The following is an 8,210-nucleotide window of genomic DNA, read 5'->3' as shown; positions in this document are numbered from 1 at the left end:
GGGTGTTCTGGGGTGGATTTTAAAAAACAAAAATCTCAAAACAAAACCAGGCAATTCTTGGCCCCACATGGCTTTTGCAATCTTATTCACTTTTCCCTTTAGTATATTTTCCACATATGGTTGTGAAATCCACAGACTGATTTCTTTTCTAAATATAGAATCATCATTCTTTTAAAATGATTGATGCAATAAGAATAACCCTCACTTGTTTAAGACCTTTTTTCCTTTGCAATACAGTAAAATAGAGTATTCTTCTGTTGTCCACTTCTCATAGTCACTTTTGAAGTAATTTTATTATTCTTTTTTATTTTACTCTTTTCCCTTAGTAGTAGTATCTCTTCTGATTGTTCAGTTTTGAAGCAAAAATCATGATAACAAAGAGCATATTCCTTTAATGGTAGAAGAGTAGCCATGCATGACTGTGCCCCACTATTAGCTTAGTTTGCTTTTTACACAGTTGTGTGTTATTCTGTTAAAGTATACATAGAACAAAAGCAGTGAGGATTGTGTTAGCAGAGAACAAGCTTACTGTTTTAATACTTGAATTCTGGGAGAATAACTTTAGTCTCTTCTATTGTACTGTGCAGCTGTAACCTCCCCGTACGCTTCTACATTAACATGATCAAATAGAACTATCTTTAGCTGAATGACCTGGCATTACCTGTCTTTAGTCATGCTAGGTTTTGGCTAAGAGGTGAAAAATGGCTGAATGTAAGTCTGGATCACAAAAGCAAGTTCTTCGTCCCCCCCACCCCCACCCCCTGGTGAAGCTGCATGTATTTATATTATCTACATATACAGAAAGAAAGCAGGAAACATCCTATGATTTTAGTAATAAGTTTAGAACAAAATCTGAGGGTTTGAGCAGCTTTCACCTGCTTTGGCAGTGTCTTCCCATTTTCAAATTTGCAATTACTTATTACATAACTATTCAAAAGAAATCCACTACTGTAGATTTCAGTTTTAGGGGCCTATAATAACCCCAAACTGCCCCACTTCTTTTGCCATAGGAAAGAATATATAATGTTGATAGAACATTACCAGAAGCAAACCAGTAAATGGCACTTTAAAGCAAATAATTTTATGAACAGAGAGAGGCAATTACTCAAGTCTGAAATTAGATGTCTCAAGGACAGTTTTTAAAAAGTAGACAGTTCTTTGCGGAGTAGGAGGGATGCAAAGAGATAAAATTATCTTTAAATTGCCCACTCTTGCTCAGATTTGTCAACAGGTCTCATCCTGCTAATGTAAGAAGTTCTTTCTTTTTTTTTTTTTTTTTTTTTAATCTAAAAGCAAGTTTAAAAATACTCTTTGCAAGGGGCAAGGACATTCTTGAATAGATATTGGTGACAACTCTAGCGTTACAGTGAAAAGGCTTGTCTACGTATTCACAATGGATTACCAAGGCATCTCAGATTTTTGGCTTATGTTGTAACAAATTTATCTTCTGTATCTGTAAAATGGAACTGATCTTGTTTAGTATTATGGCTAGGAGAGCACTCTTCTTTGTCAACAAATGTGATGAAATGATATTGTGCATCTAGTGACATAAAGATCTAGAAAATTGCTAGAATTTCAATAACAAAATAAGGATTGCTTCTTCTATAACCTCCTGGCTAACAGCTTTCCCATGCTGCTGTAAATCTGCACGTAGCATTTGAAAGCATTATCAACATTACAAAATGAAGCCCAGTACAATTTAGTATCTGAGAGAGAATGAGGTGATTAAAGTCAAAAAGGCTGAGGACATAGGCTCAGAGAGATGTTTTGTGTGTATGTATATATATGTATAATGTGTATATAAATATATACACATATGTATGTGTGTATGTAAGTAAGAGGAGGCACATGTTCACACACGTCTACATTCCTAAGAGTATATATAGGAATGTTTTAAGATGTGCAGGTTCTCTGTGTGTCTTTGATGGAAAGGATTTCAAGAATTAGTTTGCCACAGACTGAGAGCAATTTCCTTGCTTTTTATGGTAGATTCTCAGCATGATTGATGAGATAAAGCAAACTTTGCACACAGGAACTTGCTTCATAGCAGACACTAAGTCTTAGGAGTATGATGTGGGTAGAAGAAGATGCACATTACTGGTTTTGTCTGGCTTGGTCAGATCCTTTTGTTTAGCCTTCTCAACATTTTTCAGGATGTGAGTGGGAGTATTCTATCATCTGGGAAAACTGTAAAGACTCCTGTGACATGTCTTATGATGAGCCTCTAATATTATAGGTCTCTAAGAAAAGAATTTTAAGTTTAAGGTAGGATGAACATAGAAAGCTAACCATGTGAAGTGCACAATGCTTTTGAAATCTTCTAATGAAAGAACTGATGTGAACAGTGACATACAAGTTACAGAACAGGGATTAAAAGGAATAGGGACAGTTAATGGTTCCTGATTAGTAGTGTTGTGTGCTGTGCGTGTGGATTTGTAACTGAAAGGTGGTAAAATCACGAAGACGAAATTTCTTCCATTGGGTGATGTTTCTCTTCTGATGCAAACAGTAGCCATAGAAGCAACGGCAGAACGTAAGTGCAGGGTATGGCTTTTCTTGCCAGGCACATACTGTTCTCACCACCTCCGTGCTGTGTGGACACTGGTATTCACGAGAGACATCCGGTTGTTTTGATCTGATACGAGCCGTTCTGTCCACTGCTCGCTCTGATTTCCTCCCCTTTGGCAAGGACAGTAAGTTTTTCAAGAATGTTAAACTTAGATACAACTTAGCAAGAGCTACTTCTGGTATCTGAGAGGGTTACTTGTGCCCTCTTATGGGCTGTAGGTTTGACAGCGTTTCTTCTTGTTGCCCTCTCTTCTAATGGACAAGAAGTCAAGCCCCTACTCTTAGCTGGGATGCAGATTTTTGGTGAAACAGAATATCTGACAGGATGTAACTATCTTCTCACAGCCTAAATTCTTAGGAAAGTAGAAAGTATAGAGAATGGAAACATACTAGCATCAAGGTGCCCTTGTAGCCCTGGTATGATTATCAGGGAAAAGGAAACAGTCCATTAAATGTGTCTAGAGTGCATTCCTGGTTGCATTAAAGCTGTAACTCATCTCTTTATAAGGAAGCTGCCTAATAATTCATGCCCAAGTGTTTTGACAGAACTACAACCAATCTTCTGTCCACACCAGAAGATAGGCATGGCCAGGAATGTATTAGAGAATGATAACATCTTCTGTTGTTACAGGTAAATTTTGACCCTCTTTAACTAAACTGTGAACGTGCAGAAAGAGAAAGGAAGCAAAAATACGTGGCTAGGTGGAGGCAACAATTAATGTAAACTAATTGCTGCAGTTACCTATAAGGGGTTTATTCTAACTGTGAACTTCGCCCAATATACCTGTTGCTTAAAAAAAAAAAAAAAACCAGAACTCAAACAAAATTATCAAAAAAGCTTCTGCAGTGAGAAATAAAAATTGAGTTAATATTAGTTTGTGTTTTTCAAGTTACAGATCAACTTCTGATACTGTGACACGTGGTGTTTCAACTGTAATATAGTTACAGCTGGTTGAATAACAGAAAAAATGCTTTTCTATTTGACAGTTTACCATAAACTCAGAGTGGCAAAAAATGCACTTTTAAGAGGAAATACAACATAACAGCTTATTTAGTAGGAAGCAAGAAGGGAAAATTTTACTTTGAATCCCTAAGAAATTAAGGGATAATGTTGGGTAAATTCTGTAATATTGTTAGCATGAAGCAAGATCTCATGTTTGTCTGAATCTTGCTTATCTTTTCTATTTGTCTCCAGACATCACAGTCCTCATGATGGACAGCTGATGTCCTCAGATCTAACCCATCCTAAGCTTGCTTGTTCTGTACAAGCCTATGTACTGAGCCAGTGGGGACTGCAATGAAACTAAACTTGGAGAGCTGAGTATTGTTCCTAGTAAAATGAGTGGTAGGACTTGTCAGGGTGAATTGTCCTATGATCTTAGGTTTTCTTGAGCTAGGAAAGCATAATTTTACTCCTACCTGATGAGGAAGGTGTACGGTGAAGTAACGTGTTCGATACAAGTGGAGGCAACGAAGCTCAGTAACTTGCCTGTGGTCACATCTGGAATAGAGGCAGAGGTCATTTTGGCTCTTAGTATTGTTTTTCCACATTGCAAAGAATGTTCTTAGGTGATCTCCCACTAAAAGGTAAACAGGCCTTTTGGGAACTCTTTCTTATTTGTAGCTCAGAGAGAAGTCTACTGGGCATACAGTTAAGTTCTACTTCCCTTGTTGATAATGACTTTTTCTAATTAGATTTGAGTTTTTTGTACTGAAAGTGAAGTTGAACTGATGTGCTGTAGAGGGGTGGTGTTGGAGTTTCTGAAGCTCAATGTGTGGGGAATGTGCTGTTTAAGAGATTCCTTGTTTGCCACTAAAGAGTAAGAGGAATCAAAGAAATGTATTTTACTCGGTCATAACTGTCATGAACACTAGAGGGGGCTCCACAAGGGTGAGCAAGTTGTTTTATTCCATCAATTTGTCAAAGCGATCACTCCCTTCCGTAGAAGGAGTTACTTCAGCAAAGAGTGGAAGTCGGCTCTTGAGAGAGATGGAAATGAATGATGTGAAGGGATACCTGACTCACAGTTAGTTCTGTTCTACAGGTGATCCTACACCATGTTATATAATATACAGATGTAATCTGAAGGCTGTGTATGGTGACTCACAGATTCTGTGTTTTTGAATTTAATAAGATATTCCACTTAAGTGATGGAATACCTTTTGCTTCTAGATGCTGAAATACTTACAGCAGCAAAAAACTCCCTTTCTTGTGTAACTCCTGCATATCTCTAACTACTTGAAAGGTAAATCTCCAGGTGACTTAAAGGAGAAAAGGAAGAGAACTTGGAATATTTCACATTCAGTGCATTTTTAGAACCCAGATTCTAGTGTGTGTTTCAGAAGCGCTTGCTAGATGAGTCCTTTTGCTGTGAATATCCTACTGAGTTTGAGTTTTTCACTGCTGATTTTTCAAGTCTTAAGGTCATTTCACGCACAAACAAGTCATGCTGAGGTAAAAGCAAGTTTAAAAACATTTTTGTTGAATTTCAAAACGTATGAGTATCGTTCTACATTAATACTCAACAGCCATGAACTATTTTGATGAACAGAGCATCGTTTCTATGTCAGTACTAGAGGAAATGATGTACCTGAACGTATGTGTTTGCACAGCTAATAGAAATCTCATTTTCAGGCTTTCTGCACCTCCACATCTTTTGAGCATATTTTTGGTTAAGGGAGGTAGCTGGAGCTTATGGAATGATCTTAATAGTACAGAGATGCCAAGCACTTCTTAGCAGAGATCTTCAACTGCAAGTGCTTAATGCTACAAAATGTGTTTCTGTAATTTTACTGTGACCATGATACTCTAGAGAAACTCTTCTGTATGCTCACTAAGACATTAATCAATACTAGACTGCCAGTGAAGTTTAATTATGAAGTAAATCTTATTAGAAAGGAGGAGATTAGAAATGTTCTGCCTCTGCAGCTACTCATCACTGCATCTATTATTCAGGCCTTACAGGTTTCTCAACCACACAATAGTTAGCTTAATTGTATATTCTTCTGCATTTAAAGTGTGGAGCACTTGTGCAAACTGATGCAAAATTTCCTAAATCAATTATGAGACAGGTGAGAGAGAATTTGTCAGATCATAGTGAAAACGGTTGGAATTTCTAGCTTTAAAGAAGGCAAGACAGAAATCACCTGCAGTTGAACCTATAAGTGTATTCAAAGAAAATGCTTAGCAGTTAGAAGAGACAGGACTGTTGTGATTGTACAGATTTTAATATGGATATGTTTAAAGCGTGTACAAATTTTGCAAGAATTTTAAGCAAGGAGCTTGTCATCTCTAGTGACAAAATTAGTGTAACCTACTAACTCTGCCAACTAACGAACTTGGAGCTTATTTTCTTGTCTAGGTTTTAGAATGGCTGTTGAACTCTACAGATTTCTAAATTGCAAAAAGATGCAGCAAAGATTAAAGCATATTGGAAAAAAGACAGCATTGTGCAGAACACTTTCATATTTTTGATTTTCTAATTAACACATGCTGTTTCTTTAAAATCTGCCTAATGCACTGTGAGGTATGCAGTCCAATTATCTAACCCCACTGTTGAAAAGTTAGTATTGTCTCATTCTTAACATTTAAATCACTTATTGCATTTATTTTGCTTTTCCGTTGAGATGCACATTGGTTTACATTGCATCTCACATATTAGAAAAAACTCAGCCTTTATATACTTAATACATAAAATCTTTCAATCATTTATAATTGAATAAAAGTGAAATTGATAAGGCAGCAGAAACAGTTGATCACATGGCATATAAACAGCAAATTAAAGGCCAATACACTATGAAAAACTTGTGAGACAAAGCTAATTCTAACAATAGAAAGTCCCAGACTTCTCTGGAAAGCTGAGAGTGCATTTTTGAAATACAGCATATTACAGAAAACGCACTCCTGTACATTCTTCAAAAAGCCCCTTTATCCCATCCCAAAGAAACAACAGATGAAATCCTAGCTGAACTAGTAATGCAACCAGAAGAAAGATGCAAATTTTTTGCTCAACTGTTTGGTATGTACTAAGATTAACTTGGTCCACAGGGCCTGGTAAAACTAATCTATAAAGCCCCCGGGACCCTTTGGTTGGAGGGAAGAGAGACAAATTGGCATAGCAGCGACTCTCCGATTCTGCTGGTGAATGGCCTGTGAATCTCTTCTCTTGCTTCTTGCAGCTGTCTGCTGAAATGGAGGTTTTACATTCTCAAGCACACATTCATCCTTGGTTTGAGAGGGGTGCTCACAAAAGGGGAGAAAGCTTAAGGAGATGTTAATGCCTAGTCTGGTAAGTCTACATGTGACTCCCTGTATTGACCACAGCCTCCCAGGTATATCTGTAGAGGAATAAGCTTTATATGATCATGCACAAAGATGCAGGTGTGTTTTATGCATCATTAAAAAACAACAATAAAATAAACCCAGATCTCACATAATTTATGTCCTGTGCTGGTACAAGGCTTCTCAGCAGTATAGGGAAAATCATGTTTTGCCACTCCAAGAATGAAGTATTTTGTTCTCATTAATGAAATAGCAACATGTGGGCTTGCAGCAGAAGCAGAGCAGTTCTGCTAAGCATCAAACTCCCTGCAAAAGCTTGGGGTGCTGTGAAAGGTGAGCTCTGCACAGCCAGTGCTGTACAGCTGCAGCTCCAAGTCTGTCCCCCCCCCCCCATCTCCATCACCAGAAGGCATGTGCCTAGCCATGAGATGGAATAGTGCTGCTGGCCGTAGGGAAGGGTGGAAAGGGGAGAGTATATCCAACTTCTTATACACCCCTTGTTGGGATGGCCTGCTGCCCTCAGAGCCTCTCCTTTCTGCTGCGGAGGAGCCTGGGCAAAGGGAGGCGCAAAGCAAGGCTGGGCACACAAGCAACAGCATGTGCCTGTTTTCTGCAGAGGTCAAGGATCTTCCTTATTCTTGCTAACTGATTTAGTGTAGAGACTACTATTTGGTGGAAGGTTACTCAGCCACCACTAGGGGTTTTGACAACTTAATTTGTTTCCGAAATTGGTCCTGCTTGCCAAGCTAAGATGCGGTCTTTTAGCTTGCAGCCTATTTAGCTATTTTGTGTTATATCATGCGCTATTCTGGAAAGTATCAAGCACTAGCAGAGAGCTTTGCCTGTGATTCCTTAGCAAGGTAATTTTTCTAACTTGATTTCTCAAGGAGTCTTTACACAAAAGGAAGCCCACAAGTAAAACGAATGTATGATTTATATCACTAACTTTAAAGTGCAGTATTTATTTGGGTTAATACCAGGCAAATTTGGTATTGATCTGTTACACTGGCCTTGATTTTTTGGTTAACAAGATGTTTTGTTTTAGAATTGAGGAAATGTGGCAATTGGTTAGGCTTGTTTCAGGGTCTCACTGCTGATTTAATAGGTTCTTGTTTCCCGGGTACCCCTTGGTCATTAATTGGTGAGTGTTTGTCCTTAGGGAAATTAGCTGCAAGATCTTTAGCTGAAGGCGATTTCCTCTAGTTTAGTTCCAGATGCAGTCTAGCTCTGAAAGTAAGGACCTTCATAGTGGCTAGTTTATTTTGCTTTCTCTGCTGTTAGGGTTACTGAACTATTTTAGAGTATTCTACCACAAACAGTTGCCTTAGGACAATCAACAAAGTGATTCATTGCAGTGAGA

Source organism: Rhea pennata, chromosome 12 (genome assembly GCF_028389875.1).
Source record: "Rhea pennata isolate bPtePen1 chromosome 12, bPtePen1.pri, whole genome shotgun sequence".
In the NCBI taxonomy this organism is placed as follows: domain Eukaryota; kingdom Metazoa; phylum Chordata; class Aves; order Rheiformes; family Rheidae; genus Rhea; species Rhea pennata.
This window is presented reverse-complemented; position numbering follows the sequence as displayed.